This window comes from Schistocerca gregaria, chromosome 2 (assembly GCF_023897955.1).
Source record: "Schistocerca gregaria isolate iqSchGreg1 chromosome 2, iqSchGreg1.2, whole genome shotgun sequence".
NCBI classification, from domain to species: Eukaryota; Metazoa; Arthropoda; class Insecta; order Orthoptera; family Acrididae; genus Schistocerca; species Schistocerca gregaria.
The window spans coordinates 422,004,669-422,029,159 of NC_064921.1; positions in this window are offsets into that span (position 1 = coordinate 422,004,669).

The window sequence follows — 24,491 nt, forward strand, 5'->3', positions numbered from 1 at the left end:
CTGCTGCAACATTATTCTACTCAATTTTCTTCGGAAACTTGAATGACTACTTAACTTCCGAATGGGTAAAGACACATTTATGTTCTTGCGTACCGAATTAGAGTTTTGTCACCAGCTACTGATTCAGTACTCGACCTTTGCCACTAAAAGTAAGGGTGGCTATATTATAGAGAGTGTGGAGACAATTCTTTGTACAATTAGTCAGCTATGCAGAATATAGCGTTGTTACCAATGAGTTCGATTTTTCTAATTCAACAAAAATATCGTGCTTTATTTACTTTTTTCGATCTTATAAAGATAAAATGTGCTTCCTCTCAGTCGACATACGGAATTGACTAGCTTCCTGCTCTGTCGAATAATCATTTTCCTTCACTCCATATACAAGGGCTTCGTCCACTTTAAATAACATTTTTAAAATGTTCCTGACAGGCCAGTAAAGTTTCGAAAATGGCCAAGCGTTTACAAGAAAGTGACTATTGATTATGGAAGAGGAAACCAGTACCCACAACCAGATATTCAAATCGATATTGATTTACACTACCAACAATACGCGGTACTGGAAAATCGGGTTCGGCTGGCCGTTGTGGCCGAGAAATTCTTGGCTCTTCAGTCTGGAACCGCGCGACAGCTATGGTCGCAGGTTCGAATCCTACCTAGGGCATGGATGTGTGTGATGTCCTTAGGTTAGCTAGGTTTAAGTAGTTCTAAGTTCTAGGGTACTGATGACCTCAGATGTTAAGTCCTGTAGTGCTCAGAGCCATTTGCCATTTGAAAATCGGTTCCCAAAACAGTGGATTTAGAAGCGTCATTATCACTTTGTCAAAATTTAATGAGGAGCACTCAAAAGACCACGAACGTTCGCGTGTGCTCCTCCACGTCTCCCAGCTTCAATTCGTGAGACCATCTGGGACGCCATAGGACAAGGTTTGCACGCAACTGCAGCGTCCGTAACACGCAGGTGGCTGTTGAATAGCGTGGATCACGGTTGTTTCCAAGCGCTTTCAGCGCCCCTTCGCATTTCCGACTCGACGCTTCGTCCCCGCTACGGGCACTTTTTATTTTTAAGCCATCATGCTTCTGACTTGCTTGATGCGGCCCGTCACGAATTCTTCTCCTTTGCCAACCTCTTCATTTGTAGTACTTGCAACACACGTCCTCAATTATTTGCTGGATGTATGCCAATCTCTGTCTTCCTCTACAGTTTTTACCCTCTACAGCTCCCTCTACAACCGTGGAAGTCGTCCCCTCATTCCTTCACAGATATCCTATCAGCCTGTCCCTTCTCCCTGTCGACGTTTCCGACATATTCCTTCCCTCTCCGATTCTGCGCAGAACCTCCTCATTTCTTACCTTATTTTCAACATTCGTCTGTAGTAGCACAACTTAAATGCTTCGATTCTCGTCTGTTCCGGTTGTCTCACAATGCTTGTTTCACTCCCATACAATGCTGTACTCCAAACGTACATTCTCAGAAGTTTCTTCCTCAAATTAAGAGCTATGTTAGATATAAGTAAACATCACTTGGCCAGGAACGCCCTTTTTGCAAGTTATGGTCGGCTTCTGTTGTTCTTCCTCTGTCTGTCATTGGTTATTTTTCAGTCTAGGTAGCAGAAATCGTAAGCTTCATCTACTTCATGATCACCAATTCTGATGTTAAGTTCTCAGCTGTTTTCATTTCTACTACTTCTCATTACTTTCGTCTTTCTTAGTTTACTCTCGGTCCATATTCTGTACTCATTAAACTGTTCATTCTATTGAGAAAATCATATAACTCTTCATCACTTTCACTCAGCAATGTCATCAGTGAATCGAATCATTGATGTCCTTTCACCTTGAATTTCAATTCCACTCTTGAACCTTTCTTTTATTTCCGGGCAAAAGTTAACATCCCTGTATTACACCCTTTCTAATCCGAGCACTTCATTCTTAGTCATCCATTCTTATTATTCCCTTTTGTATCGTGTACATATTGTGTATTACCGATCCCTCCCTACAGCTTACCCCTAGTTTTCTCCGGATTTCTAACATATTGCACCACTTTACATTGTCAAACGCTTTTTCTAGGTCGAGAAGTCCTATGAACTTGTCTTGATTTTTCTTTAGTCATGCTTCTTTTATCAACCGCAACGTCAGAATTGCCTCTCTGATGCCTCTACGTTTCCTAAAGCCAAATTGATCATCAGTTACACATCCTCAATTGTCTTTTCCTTTCTTCTGTATGTTATTCTTGTTAGCAACTTTGATGTATGAGCTTTTAAGTTGATTGAGCGATAATTCTCGCACTTGTCAGCGCCTACAGTCTTCGGAAATGTGTGGATGATATTTTTCCGAATGTCATGTGGTATGTCGCCTGACTCATACATTTACACACCAACGTGAATATTCGTTTTGTTTCCACTTCACGAAATTCTGATGGAATGTTATCTATCTCTTCTGCCTCATTTAATCTTAAGTCCTCCAAAATTCTTTTAAATTCTATTACTGGGTCCCCTCTCTCTTCTCAATCTACTCCAGTTTCTTCTTCTGTCACATCAGACAAATCTTCCCCCTCTTACAGACGTACAATGTAGTTTTTTCACCTACCCGCTCTCTCCTTCGCTACCACCCTTCCTTTTCACTTCCCCGAAGATTATTTTAACTTCCCTATACGCTGAGTAAGTCCTTCCGACAATCATTTCTTTTTTCTTCATATTTTTCATGCAGTCATTTCCTCTTAGCTTCCTTGCACTTCCCGTTTATTTCATTCCTCAGCAAATTGTTTTTATTCTCGAATTTCCCTGAACTTTTTTGTGATTCCTTCTTTCATCGAGCAATTGAAGCATTTCTTCCGTTACCGATGGTTCCTTCGCATTTATCTTCTTTGTACCTATGTCTTTCTTTCCAAATTCTGTAATTGTCCTTTTTGGAGACGTCCATTCCTCTTCAACTGTACTGCCTACTGAGCTATTCGTTACTGCTGTATCTACAGCCCTAGAGAATTTCAATTGTATCTCGTCATTCCTTAGTACTTCTGTATCCCACATCTTTGTGTATTAATTTTTCCTGTCTAATATCTTAAACTTCAGCCTACCCTTCATCACTGCTACATTCGTATCTGAGTCTGCATCTGCTCCTGGATACTCATAATCCAGTAACTTTTTTCTGAATTCCTGTCTGTCCATGATGTAATCTGAAATCTCCCCGTATGTCCCGACCTGTTCCTAGTATACCTCCTCTTCTTGTGATTTTTGAACAGAGTATTCGCCATTATTAGATGAAATTTATTACAGAACTCAATTAGTTTTTCTCCTCTCTCATTCCTTGTCCCAGACTCATATTCTCCTGTAACTTTTTTCTGCTACGCCTTCCCCTACAACTGCATTCCAGTCCTCCATGACTGTTAGATTTCTATTTCCTGTTGCGTACTGTATTATCCTTTCACTGTCTTTATATACTTTCTCTATGTCTTCATCTTCCACTTGCGACGACGGCATGTATACCTAAATCTGTCCTTGTCGGTTTTGGTTTGATGTCGGTTCTGATACGAACAACCCTATCGCTGAACTGTTCACACTAACACATTCACTGCCCTACCTTGTTATTCATAAGGAATTCTACTCCCACCGCAAGAACAAGTGAGTGCCCTGAACCTGTCTCCGTTCGTCCTCTCTCTTGATAAGGCCGTTGGCAAAATGAGGGTGACACTTCTTATGTCGGAGGTCTTCGACCTCCAATGCTGATTATTAATCAAGATTTAAGAGCTGGCGTGTTTGCAATACGGGACAGACGACGTTTTGCTTACTAATCAAAGATCCTGCTTCTACACCAAGGGTTCTTATATACCAGCACTATGCCGGATTATAAATGCCACTAGATCTTTGTCTGTCACTCAACTGCTAACCATTGTACAATTGTACTATCGCAGCAGCTTGCTTTATAGAGTGTACGACAAATTTTAGCGTAATTTGGTGGTGTAATGTAAGTAGATGTTTTGTTTTCAGCTCCGATACAACATTCGTCATGCCCAGGAGCGTTCGAGGATCTACGTGCAGCACTGAGATTGCTTAGGAGATACTTAACTTTAAATATGTACTTCATACATAACACACTCGAACTGAAACATCGTATGGATGTCATAGCAACTTGTACTGCGTACATAAGAAACGTGCAGTTAGCCGATTAGGAATATTGGAAACGATTTAAAAGTGTTTTACTGTTTACTGATTGTAACGCAGTGATGATACCAATAAGAATTCTTCAGTTTGGGGGAAGCTTGACACAATGGTAGCATATGCCTGACGTAAATTAAACAACCCTATCGCTGAACTGTTCACAGTAACCCATTTTCTGCCCTACCTTGTTATTCATAAAGAATCCTACTATCATTGTACCATAACAAGAGAGCATTGTGACTCATGCTGGCACAGGAAATAAGGTTTCAGGCAAAATTTTGGTTTGAAAGGAGAATGCATGGGGTACGTATATTTTTATTATGAAAATTTACGATTTCCACAATAGCTTTATGTAACTTCATTAGAAACAAGTATTTGGGTCAAATATCGTCAGTTAAGAGAGATGAGTCATCTCCATGGACCAACTGTATGAAAATAATACAAGGTCGTGCTAAAAAGGTATTGCCACTAACATTTTTTAGATTAAAAAAAATTATTGCCATTCTAAATCTTCATTCTTCATATATACATATTTCTTTCTCTAGTCACACAGGCAATGAAAACATTTCTACGAACAAGAGACCAGCTTGTTGGTACCGTCACTGTATAATGTTTGACTTTGTATGCAGCGCTTCATCACTATAAAACTAAAGCCCTGTAAGGTGTTCTTTCAGTTTTGGAAACACATGTGACCAAGTCAGGATTGCATGGAGGATGAACGATGACCGTGAAACCAAGCCGTTGGATTGTTGCAGGCGTTTGGTCTGGCACTGTAATGCTGTAGGAGAAGGTGATCCTGTGTGGGCTAACTCTTCGAAATCGTGAGACTCGATTAACAGCACGCTGTTTCCCACGCATCGACCTTGTTACGTTACACTTCGTCATTTTAGACACTACAATTCGGAGGCCTCTGGCGGCAGAAGGTAACAACTTACGTCAGCAAAAGTCGACCGAATAACATGCGTGACATTTAACACACCACCCACATTGGGAACAGAATGAAAAATTTGGAGCCATTACTTTTTAGCAAGCCTCGAAGATTGCAAGAAAGAACCGTCCTCACACGTAAAATAATTCACTGATGAGCAATAGCATTCTGAGCACCTGCTTAGTGACGTCTTTTTTCACTTTTGGAACGTAATAAAGCATCATTTTGACTAGTTCTTGATAATTTCTGGAGATATGTGGCACCAGGTAGCTAAGTACATCTCGTGCACTACGACCCTGTGATTAACGGACGCGGAGCTCTCGCCCGATAGCGTTCTAGATGTTTTCCGTCGTGTTCAGATCAGGCGAATTTGGTGACCAAGGCACCAAGCAATTTCTCTGCCACGCTCTTAAAACCACTGTAGCACGATTCAGAGCTTGCAACATGGCCAGCTACGCACTTGGACGATGATATTGCCGTCGAACAAGACATCAAGCATAGTAGTGCACAGCCGTCATGATGCCGTCAGATACACCCACAGGTCCCATAAAGCCCAGATGGATGTCCCCCATAGCATAACACGTCCCCAGTATTATGTTATGGAGCAGCACATGTTTCGTCCAGTCTTTACCACGAATGACGGCATATCCGATCACAACTATCATCGAACTTGTCTAACGAGAATCGTGATTCGTCCGAACAGGAGACACATTTGATTGGGCCACGGTCCAATTACGTTGATTCCGCATCCCCTCCATTCGTAATTGACGTTGTCGTAGCGTATTAATAAAGTAAATGAATTTCGTGTTTGAGCCCGCGATCATTGACAGTATTTCGTAAATAAAACCGTTTAGACCGCTATTAAAATTTCTCTTTATTTATCACATCGCTTGGCAAACCGCGATTATAATATCAAAAAGCTTAGAACTTACGGGATAAAATTCAATGTCCGTGTGAAAACCTATGCGTAACCCTTTTTTCCTTTTTTGAATTTGGATTCCCCACGAAGGCGGCGGGCTGGCTGCGGCTTAGTACGCTGCTCTGCAGCCTACAGATTTTTAAAACATCAGAAGAAGATAAGAAACAATAAAAGCAGGAAAACGGCGAAAAATTGTGGAAAGTTAAAACATTGAACAAAGGATTGGCGATAATAATAAAATACACAGGAAGCAGACAGGTAAAATAGTAGACAGACAATTAAAAAACACCGCGACAGTCTGATTTCTGTTCGCAAGAGATTTAAAAATCACACCCAGCGACAGTATTATTTCTGTTCGCAACACTTCGGAAAACACGCATAACACTTAACACCCACTGGAAACACTGCTCTAAAAAGTCGGCACGAAGATGGATGACACACCACAGCCAAGGGCAGAGGAGGGGCGGACCTGGACAGATGAAGGGACTATGCGTAATCGGGGCTCGATTCATAAAATAAGTTATTGTGGTGTGCTAACAACCGAGCAGCTTCGCCGTTTTCGAGATGTGCATTCCCATGCGCCGGGCCATAACAGTCTGGCCTTTGTCAAAGTCGCTAATGGCAGTGAATTTCGGCCCTTGTGACCCTCACAGTTTTAGAAAAGAGTCCTACGTTTGGCTCTGCTCCGCTTGTGTACTTGCTCAAACGCATCACGTGCCCAAAGCGTCACCTGCCGTTACTAAATCTCAACTTGGGCAGTGATCATAATGTTTTGGCACATCAGTGTATGCTACTGAGGCGAAGCACATACCTAAAGATGGTGTGTTTTTTGACAGAAACTGGTTCTTTCTAACAAAATGACATATTGTTATTATTCGAATCATTGCCTCGCAAGAATGTCTAGCAGTTGTTATTCATCGCCCCGTAAAACAATTATTTTTAACTACTCATAATTCTAGCAATGGTGCATGCTGTTTTTACAATCAGTCCGCTGAAAGTAACAATGTCCGGCACAGCGCTCTGTTTGGACCGGTGCCCTTTCGCTGTGTGGGGGTCACGCGAATCGTTAAACCATAAATGCTGTAAATACTGCAGTGGTTGTAGTACTGAAAATAGCTAGCAAGTCTACAAGCAAGTGCAATTTCCCGTTCCCTTCTCGCTCTAAAACACAATGTCCCGGTACTCTCACACAGAGTTTGTAATCGCTGACGTTATTCGAAATAAATTTCTTATTGTAAGCTCACTGTCTTCAAATTAAATGCTTTATTCTAAACTTAGTAATCATTTGCTGTTATATTCAGAATAAATACTACATATTTGACTCTAATAACACATTTCACACAACATGTGTCAAATTTTTATAAAGCAGTCAAATACTTACAGTAAATATTAAGCGAACAAAAATGATTTAGCTGAAAGTTGATTTACTACAATTCCACCTCCTACTTCAATGCGCTTTCAAATTCTCTTGAAAAAAACGTGTATTTTTTTCTGAGGGCGTCTTATTTTGTCTTTCAACCGTTCCCACAAGAAAAAATGTAAAGGGGTAAGGACCAGGTGTATTAATGGCCAACGGACGTGACAATTTCTACCAACCCGTATTCCTGGGAGTGTTAGATTTAGGTAATACGTCACATAACGATTACGATGTGCAAGGACCCAGTCATGCAGGAAGAACCTATCCATCTTTACAGCCAGAGGAACCTTTTACAATGATGGTGGACACTCTTTTGCTAATAAATGTAAACAACAGCGTCATGTAAGACGATTAGGTAACACAAAATACCCATTCAACTGCTCGTCTGTCACACCACACAACACATTTACAAAAATGAAATTTTCCTATGGCATTTTCGGCCGGGATTCCCCTTATAGTGAGTTCGGCCTCCTAGTGCAAGTCTATCTGACACCACCTAGGTGACTTGCACGTTGATGATAATGAAATGATACGTAAGACAACACGCACACTCATCCCACAACGGAGAAACTCCCGACCGGGCCGGGAATCAAACATGGGACCTCGTGATTGTGAGTCACCAACGCTAACCAAAAGAGCACGACTGCTGACTGCACATTTACAGAAAAGCGTTCTTAAAAATACACTCTAAGAAACTGAAATACACGACTCACCGCGAAGGAAAGGGAAATCGGTAGATGTACATGTTCAAACTAATGATCAGAAAAATGGATGTTTTATTCAAGGGAAAGAGCTTCACAAGTTGAGCAAGTCAATAACACACTGGTTCACCTACGGCACTTATGCATGATGTTATTCGGCTTGGCTCGATGTCCTCCTGACAGATATCGTGCCAAATTCTGTCCAATTGGAGCGTTAGATCGGCAAAAACTCCGAGCTGGTTGGATAGCCCTACCCCTAATGTTCCAAATGTTCTCAACTGGAGACATGTCCGATGAGCTTGCTGGGCAACTCAGGGCTCGGCACCACGAAGACAAGCAGTACAAACACTCGCCGTGTGCGGACGGACGTTATCTTGGTGAAATTTAAGTCAGGATGGATCCCCGTGAAGCGCAACAAAACGGGGCGTACAATATCGTCGACGTATCGCTGTGATGCGAGTGCGAGTAGGCACCTGCTATAAAATGAAATGGCATCCCAGGCCATCACTCCTGGATGTCGTGCCGTATGGCGGGTGACAGTCAGGTTGGTGCCCCACCGCCGTCCGGGGCGTCTCTAGCCACGTCTTCGCTTGTCGTCAGGGCTCAGTTCGAAGCGGGACTCATCAAATGGTTCAAATGGCTCTGAGCACTATGGGACTTAACATCTATGGTCATCAGTCCCCTAGAACTTAGAACTACTTAAACCTAACCAATATAAGGACATCACACAACACCCAGTCATCATGAGGCAGAGAAAATCCCTGACCCCGCCGGGAAACGAACCTGGGAACCCGGGCGCGGGAAGCGAGAACGCTACCACACGACCACGAGCAGCGGACACGGGACTCATCAGTGAAGATAATTCTACTCCTGTCCATGAGATTCCAGGCCGATAGTGATGTTCAATAGATAACGCCAAAATTCCAATCCTTTATCTTTACCTCCTCCTAGAAGGTGTTGTATCCATTATAAATAATAAGGATACAGGCTGTGCGTACGCACTGCTAGCCTTATTCCTCAACGTGGTACTCTATATGAGTAAGAATTCTGCGTGTGGTCGTTTAGGGATTACTTTCTTCCAGCTGTAAACCTTCTTCTGCTTTTTCCACAGTCTGTTCTTTTGTACTTTCGGACGAAATATGAGTTCTGGGCAGTGAAAAAGACTCATGCACTGAATGCAGGGTGGTTATAATCACACTTCCGCTTCTTCAGCCGGTGTAGACGAAAAATTGTTTACCTTAAGCGTACTCTACTTTACAGGAATAATGTTCAACTACGCACTGTACGGTTTGAGTTCTTAGTGGCGATAGTGTCACGACATGCCATTAGGTGCCGGCTCCGGTACGACGATCAAGGACTGAAAGACAAGCATCTCCTTAAGTTACAGCTGCAGACAGGCATCATTACTCAGGAAAAGGTGACCAGGGCTTCATCGTAAAGCTGTTTTCTCACAACAGCAATAATATACTCTTTTCGGGCCGTCCACAACTATTGCTAAAATTTTTCATGGTGAGTAAATCCGCTCCAGCTGTACTTACAAATCATTCATTTGGTTAAAATAGTAAATGATACCCCGGTTTCAGGATGTAAATCCCATCTTCAGGCGCTTATCGTGCGGAATCGTGCGTACGATTTTATCCAAATAAACGATCTGTGAATCACAACTGAAGCAGATTTTTTCATCGTGAAAAACAGCAGTAGTTCTGCTGCCACTCGCGAGTACGGACGTAATAAAGGAATACGGAGAGGACCTCTAGCTGCATAGGAGGTGAAGAACACGATTCGTAATTTCAAGTTAACTGCCGGTTTGGGATTTTCTCCTAGGAGAGAACGACATGGCACGGTTGAGAATGTTGGACGCAAGTGCGGTTTTCAAGCAGTGCGTCAGCTGTGTCACGATGGTTAAAAATTCCATGGTGCACCGTCCGAAAAGTGCTGTGAACAACTGTGAAATGGTATCTATACATTACTCACCAACTTTTGCGGTATAACAGAGACGTACGCGTAGGCTTTGCTATTACGTTTCTTTCAAGGGTTGAAGTTGACGATATCTTGACTTCGAACATGATGAAGCACAGTTTACGCTCACTGGAGCAGCTGAAAGCTAATTATTTAAAATTTCTGCTTGTATTGCTAAGTGAAGTTAAACGTACTGTCTCTTTTCTTGTCTTTATGATTTTAACACTAATCTACAGAATTTGCCCTGACAAACAGAACTCAAACTTTTCCTATTCATTAATTACTCACAATATTCAAGGATAATGCGATCTGGCCGCTTTACAAATGATAACCTGACTTCAAATAATTAATGCAAATGAGTGGCCCTGAATTAGAAGAAATCCTAATAATAAGCTATACATTCCATAAGTCATTTAACTCACAACTACCCGAACTACAGCAATGCCACAAGCAACATTACAGCCAGCTAAATAAGAGATTCTAACTACTGAAGGCTCTAACTGCTGATATGCATGTGGTTAGCAAAGGAAAGATTTTGTTGCAAAGCAGACACCGTATTTTTACCTTAATAATATGACATCCAGTTCAAAACAAATATCTAATCGGCTGTGACATCCACTTCCAAAAATTATATAATCATTAATAATATTCAATATCCAGATCGTCCAGTCGTGCTAATACTGCAAACCTCCAAGTCTGCTAATTATTAACGTCTAACCTCCATCACTGCTGACTACTCAATCCCAACTTCCATCACTGCTAGCGCTTCACCTCCAGCTGCGAGTCCAACCAGCCACAGAGTCTCTTACAGAGTGCGCACAGTGCTGTCAGAGTTATTAATGCAGAGCGCTACATATCGCTGCCAACATACAAACACATAAACAGCCTACTTACACAGTGGAAACTCACGATTAGAGCATTTGAGGATGGTCACCGTCAACGATAGTTCATGAAGTTCCCCAGCATAGCAAAAGATGTGGCTCCACAGCACGATTTATCCATTTTTCTTTGAGGAACTTGGACCCCACAGAACAATGGGATCCAGCGTGAACGGCACTCGTTACTGTGATCTGCTTAGCCAACATGTGATCCCTGCTGGAGGCAGAGAGGTGCTTGGGACTCAGTTTTGTTTTGATGGACGATGGAGCGTCACCTCACAGTGCTCGTGAGATCTCACGACCACTCCGTAATCCATTTGGAGAAAATCGAATTGTCCGCCGTTCGTTGTGTGGCTACCGAAATCATCAGATTCGATTCCATGTAATATCTGGCTCTGGGTTACCTGAAGGACAGAGTTTATCAGCGGGACCCTAACAAACGTTGGAGGTTGAAGACAGACGCAGCGTGGGAGGTAGCTAACAGCCCACCTGAGATGTTGCGGGCAGCACTAGAGCAATCTCCTTTGCAGTTTCATGCTATCATGGATGCAGATGGTCGTCACATTGAGCAATGTTTGTATCCTGGAAAATAAACTTGGTACAAAGTTACCAAATGTTACCGTCTCTAGCGGAAATGAAAACCTTTTTTTCATTCAATGGTTTATTCGTTATTCTCCTTTCGTATGTCATCAAAAATGTTTCCTCAAACTTTGATTGTCCTACGATCACTCGTTTTTCATGGCGGCCGTCACAAGCAGCGGAAGTATAGTTATAACCACTCTGAACACAAGCAAACACTTTTGAATCTGATACTTGGCATGCAAGAGTTCGTGTACCATATTCTCACAAGTAGCAGTAGCGTTTCCATTGCAAATCCCCATTGAAATGCCTTATCGGCATACTATACATTGCATATACGTTTGACATGCTTAATCGATGTGGCAGGGATGACTAACGTATCACAATTACAGTTGAAAAATTCAGTCATGTGAAGCACAACATCACGACTTGAATTTCGGAAGAAAATTTACAATAGATAAATTATCTTTATAATCAACTGTGTCTAAAGAGACACTACCACCTCCTAATATCCATACGCTACTGGCGCTGTTCTGCCTCAGTTACTTCACAGAGAAGAAGTTCAGTTTTAATCCAACAGTTGTGTAGAGCTGTCTAAATTTCTGCGGGCGTGTGCGGAATAGCCAGAATACTTTGCCCGAATTTCCGTATGTTCATAAGAAACAGTTGCAGATAAATGTGTTACATTAACCTTGGTGTCATCTGCTGCCCTAGTTCTAGTCATCTGTTCACCTCGTAGCTGCTCCCTAATTACTCCTGCTGTTACGGCGCAAAACACATAACATGACATCCGCAAAGAGCTCGTTATCAAACTCACAGTGACACTAATGATGCCTTTGCATGTCCGCTTCGTGTTTCATGCGCTGCTCATCCAAAATCGTTTCCTGTACTTTCTTTACCCCGCATGCAGAGAATTACCAGAACACAAACAAGTATCGAATAATAGGCAATAGAAATAATACATGGGCTTGCAAAATCTTAGGAAGAAGCATTTAGAATGACCAAAACCTGATGTGATCTAAAGGGATGGTGTGCTCTAAAGGGATGGTTTACATATTATACCGCTTTTCAGTTCTTTCATTTCTGAATTCCTGTTTGTCTAACATTCAATTTTATTTTCATCAAAGCTTTACATTATCTACTCTTGTTCACTATTTTGTGCAATAATGCATTCTGATTTTCATGTTTTAACGGAATAATAAAGTAAATATTATTTGTACTATTATTAATATTATTCTATTTTATTCATTCTGTTTCTTAAACATGGCTCTTGGTGTCCGTCATATGTATCGACTTTTCTCTCGTGTTTCTGACGATGTTGTGTTAACGGAATACTCTGCTACCTAGTTTATTTTCATACGTCAATATGTAGTGTACCAGGCTGACATAATAAAAGGTGAGCCAGAAACGGATAAAATCCTTGCACTGGATTAGCATTGATCTAGTACATTGGAGAGTGTGAAGGTGGTTTGTGCCTGTTGCAGATAAGATAACGTGTCACGTAAAATCAGTGTCACTAGATGCAATCGAAGTTTCCACTTGTGGATTGGCAGGGTCCTCTGACTTATCATCAGTAGACCTAGAGGAATGCCATGAAACCGTAGCTGAAACTTCCGTTTCATTCAGTGACAGCTATTTTACAACATGACACGGAATCATACCCAGAAAGGTTTTATGTGAAATCAGTACTTAACTGCTAACCTTCTACGAGGCATGTTCGGAAAGTAAGTGTACTGGGACCATAAGGGGCTGTGGATTTTTTGCTTCTTGAGGGTTGGCAACACTGAGTGATAAGCGGGAAGGGGGGCATCCCCTGACCAGAGTGAGCATCGCATGAACTCGTTCGTTAAAATGAATGTTGCAGGTGAGCTGCGCCAGGCCTAACGCTACATACCTCAGAGATTTACTTTGCCGTTGCAGATTCTATTCGTCCTAATGTCTGAATACCGACACAGAAGATAAAAGAAAAATGCATTTAATAACAATTGCTTTGATATTTCGTCTTTTGTCGGAAGAAAAGTGGTTTCGCTTGCGAGTGAAACGGGGGCTTAGCATTGTGCATGTCAACAAAAGCATCGCATGCCTGTGAGTAGCGGAACACGGATCCGTGGTTACATTTGGGGGGCCACGGAATTATGCGTCGCTAATGAATAATTTATTGTTTAGGGCGGCATTATGCGCGGTCCGCTGTGACGACGAGGTGCTCGAGTCGGCTTTTTACGCCGCCAGTGCGGATCTGGAGACGAGAAAGGGGCCGCAATTAACGAGAAAACCGACCGTCGAGTACCCTCGGCTTCGCCACGCAGGAGGGGAATGAAATAAATTGGAGAAAAGAATGAGACTGCGAAAGAAGGGAGAGGGGAGAAAGCGAGAAGAGGGGAGGGAAGGGAGGGAGAAAAAGAATGTAAAGGAGCAGATTGAAATCTCTGGCCACCTGGAGCCTGCCTAATTTGGACGAGAGCCTCATTCAAGGCTGGGAAGCATTATCGTATGATTTGTAATCGCTGCGAAAATAGTACTCTTTACCTGCAAGCACGTTGTTAAACAAACTATCGGGTGTCTAATTAACGATGATTACATCTACTAAAAGGAACTTGTCTTGTCGAGGTGGAGACACGGTGTGTCTGAGCCATTTGGAGCTCAACGATAATCGACTGTAAAATAGAGAGCAGCAAGTTTTTTATTTTTATTTATTTATTTGTTTATTGTTCCGCGGGACCACATTAAGGAGAAGTCTTCATGGTCATGGAACGAGTCAATACATGAAATTATAACACGATTGTAGAAACAGATAAAATAAAATATAAGAAACATATTCAGTTGTAGATTGTACAAACAGATAAAATGAAATACAAGAAACATATTCAGGCAACAAGTCTTTAGTTTAAATAAAGAAAATCAAGAATGTAACACTGGAATTTGTTTAATTTTTTAGCACTTCCAGGAGCTCCTCGACAGAATAGAAGGAGTGAGCCATGAGGAAACTCTTTAGTTTAGACTTAAAAGTGTTTGGGATACTGCTAAGATTTTTGAGTTCTTGTGGTAGCTTCTTGAAAATGGATGCAGCAGAATACTACAATCCCTTCTGCACAAGAGTCAAGGAAGTGCATTCCACATGCAGATTTGATTTCTGCCTAGTATTAACTGAGTGAAAGCTGCTAACTCTTGGGAATCAGCTAATATTGCTAACAACAAACGACATTAAAGAAAATATATACTGTGAGGGCAATGTCAAAATTTCCAGACTATTGAATACGGGTCGACAAGAGGTTGTCGAACTTACACCACACATAGCTCGAACAGCCCGTTTTTGAGCGATAAATACCATTTTTGAATCAGAAGAATTACCCCAAAAAATAATACAATATGACATAAGCGTATGAAAATATGCGAAATAGACTACTTTTCGTGTTCAAATGTCACTTATTTCAGACACTGTTCTAATGGTAAATAAAGCGGCATTTAGTTTCTGAACAAGATCCTGAACATGGGCTTTCCACAACAGCTTAGTATCTATCCGAAAGCCTAGGAACTTGAACTGTTCCGTCTCGCTTATAATATGCCCATTCTGTCTGATTAAAATATCAGTTCTTGTTGAATTGTGAGTTAGAAACTGTAAAAACTGAGTCTTACTGTGATTTAGCATCAAATTATTTTCCACAGGCCACAAACTTATTTCATGAACTATATTATTTTATAATGTTTCAGTGTTACACACAAGACCCTTCACTACCAAGCTGGTGTCATCAGCAAACATAAATATTTTTGAATCACCTGTAATAGTGGAAGGCATTTCATTTATATAAATAAGAAACAGCAGTGGCCCCAGCACCGACCCTTGGGGAACGCCCCACTTAACAGTGCCCCATTGGGACTGAACATCACTACCACTTTCAATATTGCGGAGAATTACCTTCTGCTTTCTGTTCTTAAAGTAAGAGGCGAACCAATTGTAAGCTACTCCCCTTACTCCATAATGGTCCAACTTCTGCAGTAATATTTTGTGGTCAACACAGTCAAAAGCCTTCGTTAGATAAAAAAAACACCTAACGTTCGCAACCTTTTATTTAATCAGTCCAAAACCTCATAGAGAAAAGAGAATATAGCATTTTCAGTTGTTAAGCCATTTCTAAAACCAAACTGTACATTTGACAGCAAATTATGTGAATTTAAATGCTCCAGTAACCTTGTATATGCAACCTTCTCGATAACTTTAGCAAACACAGATGGCATAGAAATAGGTCTATAATTGTCAATATTATCCCTGTCTCCCTTTTTATAAAGTGGCTTCACTACCGAGTACTCTAATCGGTCAGGAAACCGAGCACTCCTAAAGGAAAAGTTACAGATATGGCTATGTACTGGGCTAACATACATAGAACAATACTTCAGTATTCTGCTAGATACCCCGTCATGTCCATGACAGTTCTTGATCTTTAGCGATTTAATTATTTACTCAATATCCCCATATCATGGAGGAGCATTTCAGGTAACAGTCTCGGAACACTTTTTTCTACGAGCGCTATATGATTCCTCGTTGGGACTAGGTTTCTATTTAGTTCACCTGCTATATTCAGAAAGTGATTATTAAGTACTGTACATATATGCGACTTATCAGTAACACGGACATTCCCACTACGCACTGATTCTATATCCTCTACCTGTCTCTGCAGACCAGCCACTTCCTTTACGACTGACCATATGGTTTTTATTTAGCAAATGTCGACCTCTGTCATCACCTTGCAGGGAAATGGAAGGTCTTGTTGCAAATATCTATAAAAATCTCCTTGCAATGGTTTATAGGCCTAAAGTACAAAACCAACCGGAATTCTTGTTACATATTTCACGGGAATGAAATGAGGCCCATTGAAGAAGAAACATAGATGTCGAAACATGTTTAAGTAAAGAATAAAGATTGAACAAACGTTGTTTTGAACAAGGTGGAATTTTGAAAATCTATACCAGACGTGAGCACCCATTACTGTTGTCGTGATTTGCAAACAGAATAATGGTAGTGCACCTCAATTGTTTATGAAAAAACACAAACTTTTCTTGCAGTATTATTCTTGGACAAATATATTTTGATACATTTTTATCATCATGGGTGGGGTCTTATTTTACTGATTTGCTAAAACTATACTAACCAGCTGAAAAATGCTCCTATGGGAGCATAAAAAATGCGAATATGTTATAATTTATTTAAAAGATGCTGACAGAAAAGCAGGACACCAGCTACCTCATCCTACCTTTCTCAGCACCTTTAAAAATTTTGATAAAATTTTGGCATGCGAAAATACTTGCACACTTTTCAACATGCAGCTCACATCTCACTCCCAGAAGCTCTCCTAAGTGTAACCCGCTAATACCACTAGACCATCGCACTAATGAGTTCAAACCCTTCCACTTCCACCTGCCCATTCTCACGCAGTCATTCAGCCCAACTGGCTGTCAGAATCTCCCTGTCACTGTCTCCTACCTCACAGCCACAGTCTCCTTCCTTCTGCCCTACTACTGCTGTCTACTCTCCCTGTCACTGCCTCCCTCTTGCTCTGTCTTACTATTACCACAACATTCATTCCTTCCCACTGCTGCTGTCTGAAACCAAGAACAATGCCCGGGATTTATTTAGGGAAAACACGTGGGTCTCCCAACTTCATGCATCATTTACCATTCCCAAATAAATATTTTTATTTAATAACAATTCAGTCATGAGTCAACTGACAGTTACTGAAATTCTTTCGAAATATATACAAATATTTAAGAATTTTAAATTAAATCACAATGTATAAGGACATCTGCATATTACAGTAAATCACAAATAGTACCCCAAAAGTGACAGCTCTGCAACACAATGGTGGCCCGACTCCAAACAGTTAATTAATTAAATAAATCGACAGAGGCTCTACTGGTTATTCGTATCTGGTATAGGGAGATACGGCCAAGCTGCCCAAAGGCTACCCACCCATGAAACCGAAGAAACATAGTACTTCACTGACTCGCCACAAGCCTGTTCCACATCAATCACGCTAAGTACTTAAGTAAACTACCTGGCCCCTAAAACGCAATAAAAATGACAATATCAATTAAACACTCAATTTTGTACATAAATCAAGAAATTCAGTACTACGTTTTCCTAAAGACTTTCATCACACGCTAACAAGGGCCTTACAATAACAGAGATACTGAGTCAATTATTTCCTAATCCGCCTACACCTCCGCCGTGGCACTATACCAGAAGAATAACAACAAACTATACGACTTGAGGCTGGAACGGGAGACTTGTAGAATTGCGTATGACATGCCAACACTTAGGCCTCGTGCGATGACGGGAAATGCCCCGAAGCAGAAGGAAAACGCGTCCCTGTCCCGGACCAGCAGAAAAGCGAAGCGGCAACCGATGCCAATACAAAGCTGTCAACAAACACCTAACAACAAATTGCAAAGAAAGTTCTATAAAAATTGACATACGCAGTAATACTCAGACGGGCAACTATTAAAAAATTCAGTTTGGAAGCGGCCCTCTCATAACATTGCAAGTTTACCTTCCCAGCAATTACAAAAATCCAGCAGAATAATTACTCAATAATTCAAACAAGATTTTTTTTAAATAAAACAAGATATAGCGCCACTGCAGCCTCTTAGGGGCTAATAGATAACGTAATTGGGATAAACAACAAATGGCAGATAGGCGGTTAAACTGTACCCTATAACCCAAATGGCTCCTCAACACGGAGTAAGAGAGTGAGCAAACAAGCACAAAGCATACACGACGCACACATGCGTAGCTTTAGGTTAAGCGCACACTACTTTAGTTACAGCCCCAGGAAGGGCCATGAGGTTTACAAAGACCACAAATTACTGTCAGTACTATCAATTACCACAATGGTATCAAGTACAAGATTAACATTGCAAAATACCTTGGCGCATACAGAAACATACAGATTGAGACACACAGTCCCGAAAGGTCACCGACAAGCATAAGGAAATTGGATTCCTGTCCAGTTCACACGGCGCAGAATTAACAGTGTTTAAGTACAGTACTTACTGAACGGTCTTGATAGATAATTTCAAACAAATATCGAGAAGGCAAATAGCTCCAGGACTGTAGGTAGGTTCAAAAATGGTTCAAATGGCTCTGAGCACTATGGAACTCAACTGCTGTGGTCACCAGTCCCCTAGAACTTAGAAATACTTATACCTAAGTAACCTAAGGACATCACACACATCCATGCCCGAGGCAGGATTCGAACCTGCGACCGTAGCAGCCGCACTGTTCCGGACTGCGCGCCTAGAACCGCGAGACCACCGCTGCCGGCTATAGGTAGGTACCGGATAATACTGCCCTGCTGCTAGTGGCTGCCAACAAGTTGTTCGATACACCTCGGCGTATTTAGTACACCACGACTGACTGATACACGTCGTAACCAGGTTACACACGACGAGAGCCGCTGCTTGCCCACCATTCTCGCCGATTGCAACGATCAACGCTGCAGGAAAACGCGGGCCCCCATCGCCCAACGGTCAACGCTGGTAACTCACTGTGATCGCCAGGACGCCGAGTACTCAGGCACACCACACGCCACCACCTAACCCCAGAGGAAACACACAAACCAGCGAAGACGATGCGACGGAGGGCCAGAGTCGATGGAAAGCACGCACAAGTGGCTCCAATAGTATCATGCGCGCGCCTTCGTGGAAGCCGCCACGGCTCACTGTCTCTTCTCACTATCTCTCTCTACCTCTTTGTGATTGTCATAGGTTCTGTCTCTCATTATCATTGGTTCTCACCCAGTCTCACATTCTCCTTCTTTCCTCTCCCATTGGCACTATCTCTTTTCCTTGCACTGTTCTGTTACTGTCAACTATGTACCACTGCCACTGTGTCACTCTTTTTATCTAACAGTGACATGTCTCCTTAACTCTTCCAATACCACAGCCACTCTCTACTACCTACCAGTATCTGTTACTTTTCCGTCTCTTTTCCACTGCCACTATTTCCTTCTCTCGCAGCATAGAAAGATAGCGAATATGTCCGCATGCCAAAATTGTTGGGCAAAATTTGAAAGGTGATGAGGAAAGTGGAATGAAGCAGTTGGTACACCACTTTTCAGTCAGAGTCCTTTAAACAGGAGCCCGGAAGGAGAATTTTTCCGCTGGCTCTCTTTTGTTCCCTGCCACAGCATAGCGTGCCACTCAAATGAAAAGAATATTATGGGTCAGTAAAATTTTGACAGTTTACTTACGTGAAACTGAAATAACGCAATCCCAACTTCACACCTCTGACCGGACTTTACGTGCATAAGACTTTTGCATGTGGTTCGGTACTACAACATAGTGTTCCCAAAAATCCTTCTGATAATAACGGGAACACTGTACTATATATTTCTCCATGCTACGTCACTTTATGAACTACGTTTTCGCCTCCCAACGAATTTTACGTGCGTGTTTCACTTGAACAACTAGGGCAACTTTGAAGTTCTGTGCCTCGGAAACGGATAAAGATAGCAAGAAAATTTTCAAGGTTATTCGAGATAGGGGTAGTAGGAATATATAGTAAAAAACCTCCAGGCATTTGCTCTGCCTAGCCGTTTTGGAATCCGTGGTTCGGTTTTGGTACAAAAAATGGTAAAGAAAACTATTTTATGGTTTTCCTAAGAGCTATTCGAGATAGGGGTAGTAGGAATATATAGTAAAAAACTCCAGGCATTTGCTGTGCCTAGCCGTTTTGGAATCCGTGGTTCGGTTTTGGTACAAAAAATGGTAAAGAAAACTATTTTATGGTTTTCCTAAGAAACTGCCCATGAACCTCTCTTCCTCGGATAAAGATCTCAAGAAAATTATCGAGGTTGTTCCGAATCAGAATCTTAGGAATATATAGTAAAAATCAACTGTTTGCTGTACATAGACGTCTTGGAAACCGATTTTGGTACAAAAAAGGTAAAGAACGCTTTTTTGGTTTTTTTAAGTAACCGTCGCTGAACTAATGGTGCATCCATAAGCCACTTGACGCCCACCGTAGACCACATCAGATGCAAAAGAAACCGATTTTGCTTCATTTGCCTAAGCACGAGGATGTGTGTGATATTCATACTTTGACCCTGTACTATAGAGTAATGACACTAAGACTTGCCTTCTGGTGGATTTAAAATGTTCCCTAGCCCAAGAGCTACGCAAAACACTTGACCCTATCTTTCTGTCACCAATAAGACCAATGGTATGAGCTACGGAAGAATCACTTTTTATGGGACGCGTTTTGGAACGTATTGGGCAGCGCATGCTTACCGATAGTAAAACTTTAAAACCGTCGTATTTGTCTGAATCCACTAATCTCCGAAACTGCCAGATGAATTTAGACAGAGATTTAAATGGTAACTTGAACGTAGGGTGGGATAAGATACACGTTTTATTTCATCAAAATCGGATCACGGAGAAAAAGACATCGTGATTTAATATTTTGTTGTATACCGTTGTGTGTCTGTTTGAACAAACTGATCTCCAAACTATTAGACGATTTTTCATTGGATTTTCACAGATAACTTGAGTTTAGTGTGAGGCAACATAAAGACTTTATTTCACCAAAATCGGATCAAGGAAGAAAAAGATGAGTAATTACAAGGAGTCTGCTCAGCTTAGTATTCCGGATGTTTACCTTAGTGACATTGTCACAGCTGGAGCTGTGTTTCGTGGCAATCGTATATCAAAGAACCAATAAATGGTGCTTTCAGTTTTCTTTTTTTTTTACCTCAGTGACATGATTTTCCGAAAATTTCCTTCATGACAAAATTAAGCGCGTGAATCTTTTCTTTAAGAATACAAACTCAAATTGAATCTGCTTGGCTAGGATATAAGGATTTAATTATTTAGCTTTGTGTATTAAAAACTTTACGAAACTGCTTTTCTTCTTTCGATAGGTTTTTTTATATTTGACTTTTGGCTGAGATTAACGAATTCATTGATGAAGTCATATTAATAGGGCCTCGTTTTTACCGGTTCAGGAACGGAACCGCCCTTCCTTAACTCCCGGTGGGAAATATAGGCATGTAGATAGTATAGCATATTACTCGGAAAAATGCTGGAGAGAAAAATTTGGCCTAAAACTTGTTTACCTGTTGAAATATTTTCTCTTAATTTCTCGTTTGATGGGCTTTGTAGGCTATTCATTAATTGGACAGTAGCTTGTTATCTGCAACAGTATGACGTTTTTAGGAAGTTAATTGGAGAATTAACAAAAATCATTTTTTCTGTTGGCTTTAATTTCGTCGTTCGAAATATTTAGTGACAACATTTTGTAAGTGCTTGCAGTTTGTTTCTTTGTCGTTCTTATCATACATATGCAGATGTTGGCAAAGAAACCATATTCTAGCGTGCTATGTCTTGTGCACAGAATGGCCTGGACGCTTAATGCCATGCGGACTGAGGAAGGTCCGTCCAGTTAGAGAACGTGGAGATGGCTAACAGAATGTTTTATAAAGGAGTTACGGAACTCGTTCTGGAAATACAAGAATGAGACAATGACATTACACTCTTTTGGACTATAAAGTTTTCTCGAAGGAGGTACGTAGCCAAGTATGAACGCGGATAGAGCCACAGCGAATACTACCAGCCCAGGATCCTTCTCGGAAGACTTTCTAAACTTAACTCCCTCTTGGGCGGCACCGCCTCCGCCTTTATACTGTGCGGCAGACTGTGTAGCCCCTTGCATGTTAGCGCTTTCGGTCACGGCCCTGCGTGTCTACGTGTGATCATACACGATCAGCAAAAACGCTCAGCCGTGCCAAGAGACATGCTCATGTAAGCACACGTGATCTCCACGTCCACAGCCTGCCTAGCCTAACCACGTATTGCTAGCGGAATTTCCTTTGTACTTTCTAGTAAACCCGTTCGTTTTGGTTCCTATTCTTGCTTTTCGCACTTCGCGTTTACTACATATGAGAACAAGTTCTTTTAGAGAAAGAACTGAACGTTTTACCTTCGAAATACGAAACACTGTTTATATTCGCATTGTATACCAGTCCCACATTTATTGGAATAACCCTACAGAAGTGTACCGGGTGGTTGTAATTAAACTTTTCCAATTTAGCACGTTATAACATGGAAACTAATTACCGTACGAGTACCAAACTTGGTAGCTATAATCTCCAGACTATGGGGTTCATGATCTCCCTGCGTCACAGCGCCATCGTTCATATCCAACTATACCCACTAGGTGCCGTGATCAGTCATCGTAATTCATAGTTTCAGACATCTGACCAGTCGCAGTGCACTTACTACGTGTCGACATAAAGCTAGGACAAAAGGGAGCCGAGCATTATTGGGTAATCTCTATTATCAAAGCAACAGTAATGCTGCAGCTGCATTTCGAGAATATCGCCGGCTGAAAGGATTGAGGAAGGCTCCTCTTTCTCCACCTGCTGTGCGAATCATGATGAAGTTCGAATCACCTGGAGAACTGGGCGTCGCTCCGGGAAGAGGCCGACGACACAGGTGGTTGATGAAATCTCTGTTGCTATAGCAGTCAACGCTGCGCGCAATTCCTGATCGTCAGACAGTGCTCGTTCTGTGACACGACAGTTGAACGTCCCGTGGCCCAATGTACAGAAGGTGCTTCGATCCATTCTCAAATGGTATCCGTACAAGATCCATATCGTACAGCAGCTTGCACAACAGGTCGCACACCGACGTGTTGACTTCGCTCTCCGCTTTCGCAAGGGTTGAAGTTGACGAGGGCTGGCCCTGGACCATCCTGTGGACAGACGGAGCTCATTTTTCTCTGACGGGTGAGGTGAACAAACAGAATTGCCCAGTGTGGGGGTCTTCACCGCCAGTCACTGTGCATGAAGTATGGTGAACGTGTCATCTTATGGCATGGCTTCACGGCTACAGTCATCATTGCTCCAATATTTTTCGAACAGGCTGCAGCTCAAGGACCAAAAACGTCCAGTGTGACTGACCAGCTCTACTGAGATAAGCTTTGCCAGCATGTCATACTCACCCTACTGGAGAGAGAGGCATTGAACTCAACAGATTTCATGCAAGATATGGCCTCACCGCACATCGCTCGTGAAGTTCACCAGCCTCTCCGAAACACATTTGGAAACTATGGAATTATCAGCCGATCTTTTCCAAATGCTTGGCCGGCATTATCACCTGATCTCACTCCCTGTGATTTCTATTTGTGGGGCTACCTGAGAACAGTGTTTACCAGGGGAACACTCACAGATGTGATGATCTGAAGCGCAGCATGATATCAAGAGCCAGCATACCAACGGACATGCTTCGCTCTGCTGTGCAGAATGCAATCCTGCTCTTTCAGACGCTTCTGGACATTGATGCACGCCATATTGAGCCCTTCTGAAGCAGTACCGGTGTACCGTAGCAGCAAACTCAAAGTGTTTCAATTGAATTGTTTCTGCATTATTTCTCTTCCCCGTGTCCTTGACGTTAACTCTACCAAGTTTGGCACACGTACGGTAATCATTTTCAGTGTTATAATGGGTTAAATAGGGAAAAATAATTATAACCATCCGTTAATTTACGCATGAAGGGGGACGCTTACAAAAGGCTTGTTCCATCAATTCTTTAGTGTTGGTCGTCCATCCCAGATCATACCAAAATGGGTAGCAAGTACCTACATGAGAGACGAAGCACATCACGGTGAGGCTTATTCTCAAAATTCCAAGAGTCTTTGCTCCAAAATGAATCATGCAGCGAATTACTTCATCCGTCTCAAGTAACGACCACTACAATCAAAGCCGAAGACTTCTAAACTAACTTTTAACAGAAGAATTCTGGCTGATTGAGAGTGTTACTGACAGTCCCTCTTCCTGCGAACCGCAAACTAATGAAACAGGATGGGAGTTAAATAATTCTGGCGTAGTATGGACCCCCCTTGTTAAGTATCCGAAGTCGCTAACGAACGCCTGTGCTGTGGCGCTCACTTAGGATGTACCCTGGTTCGA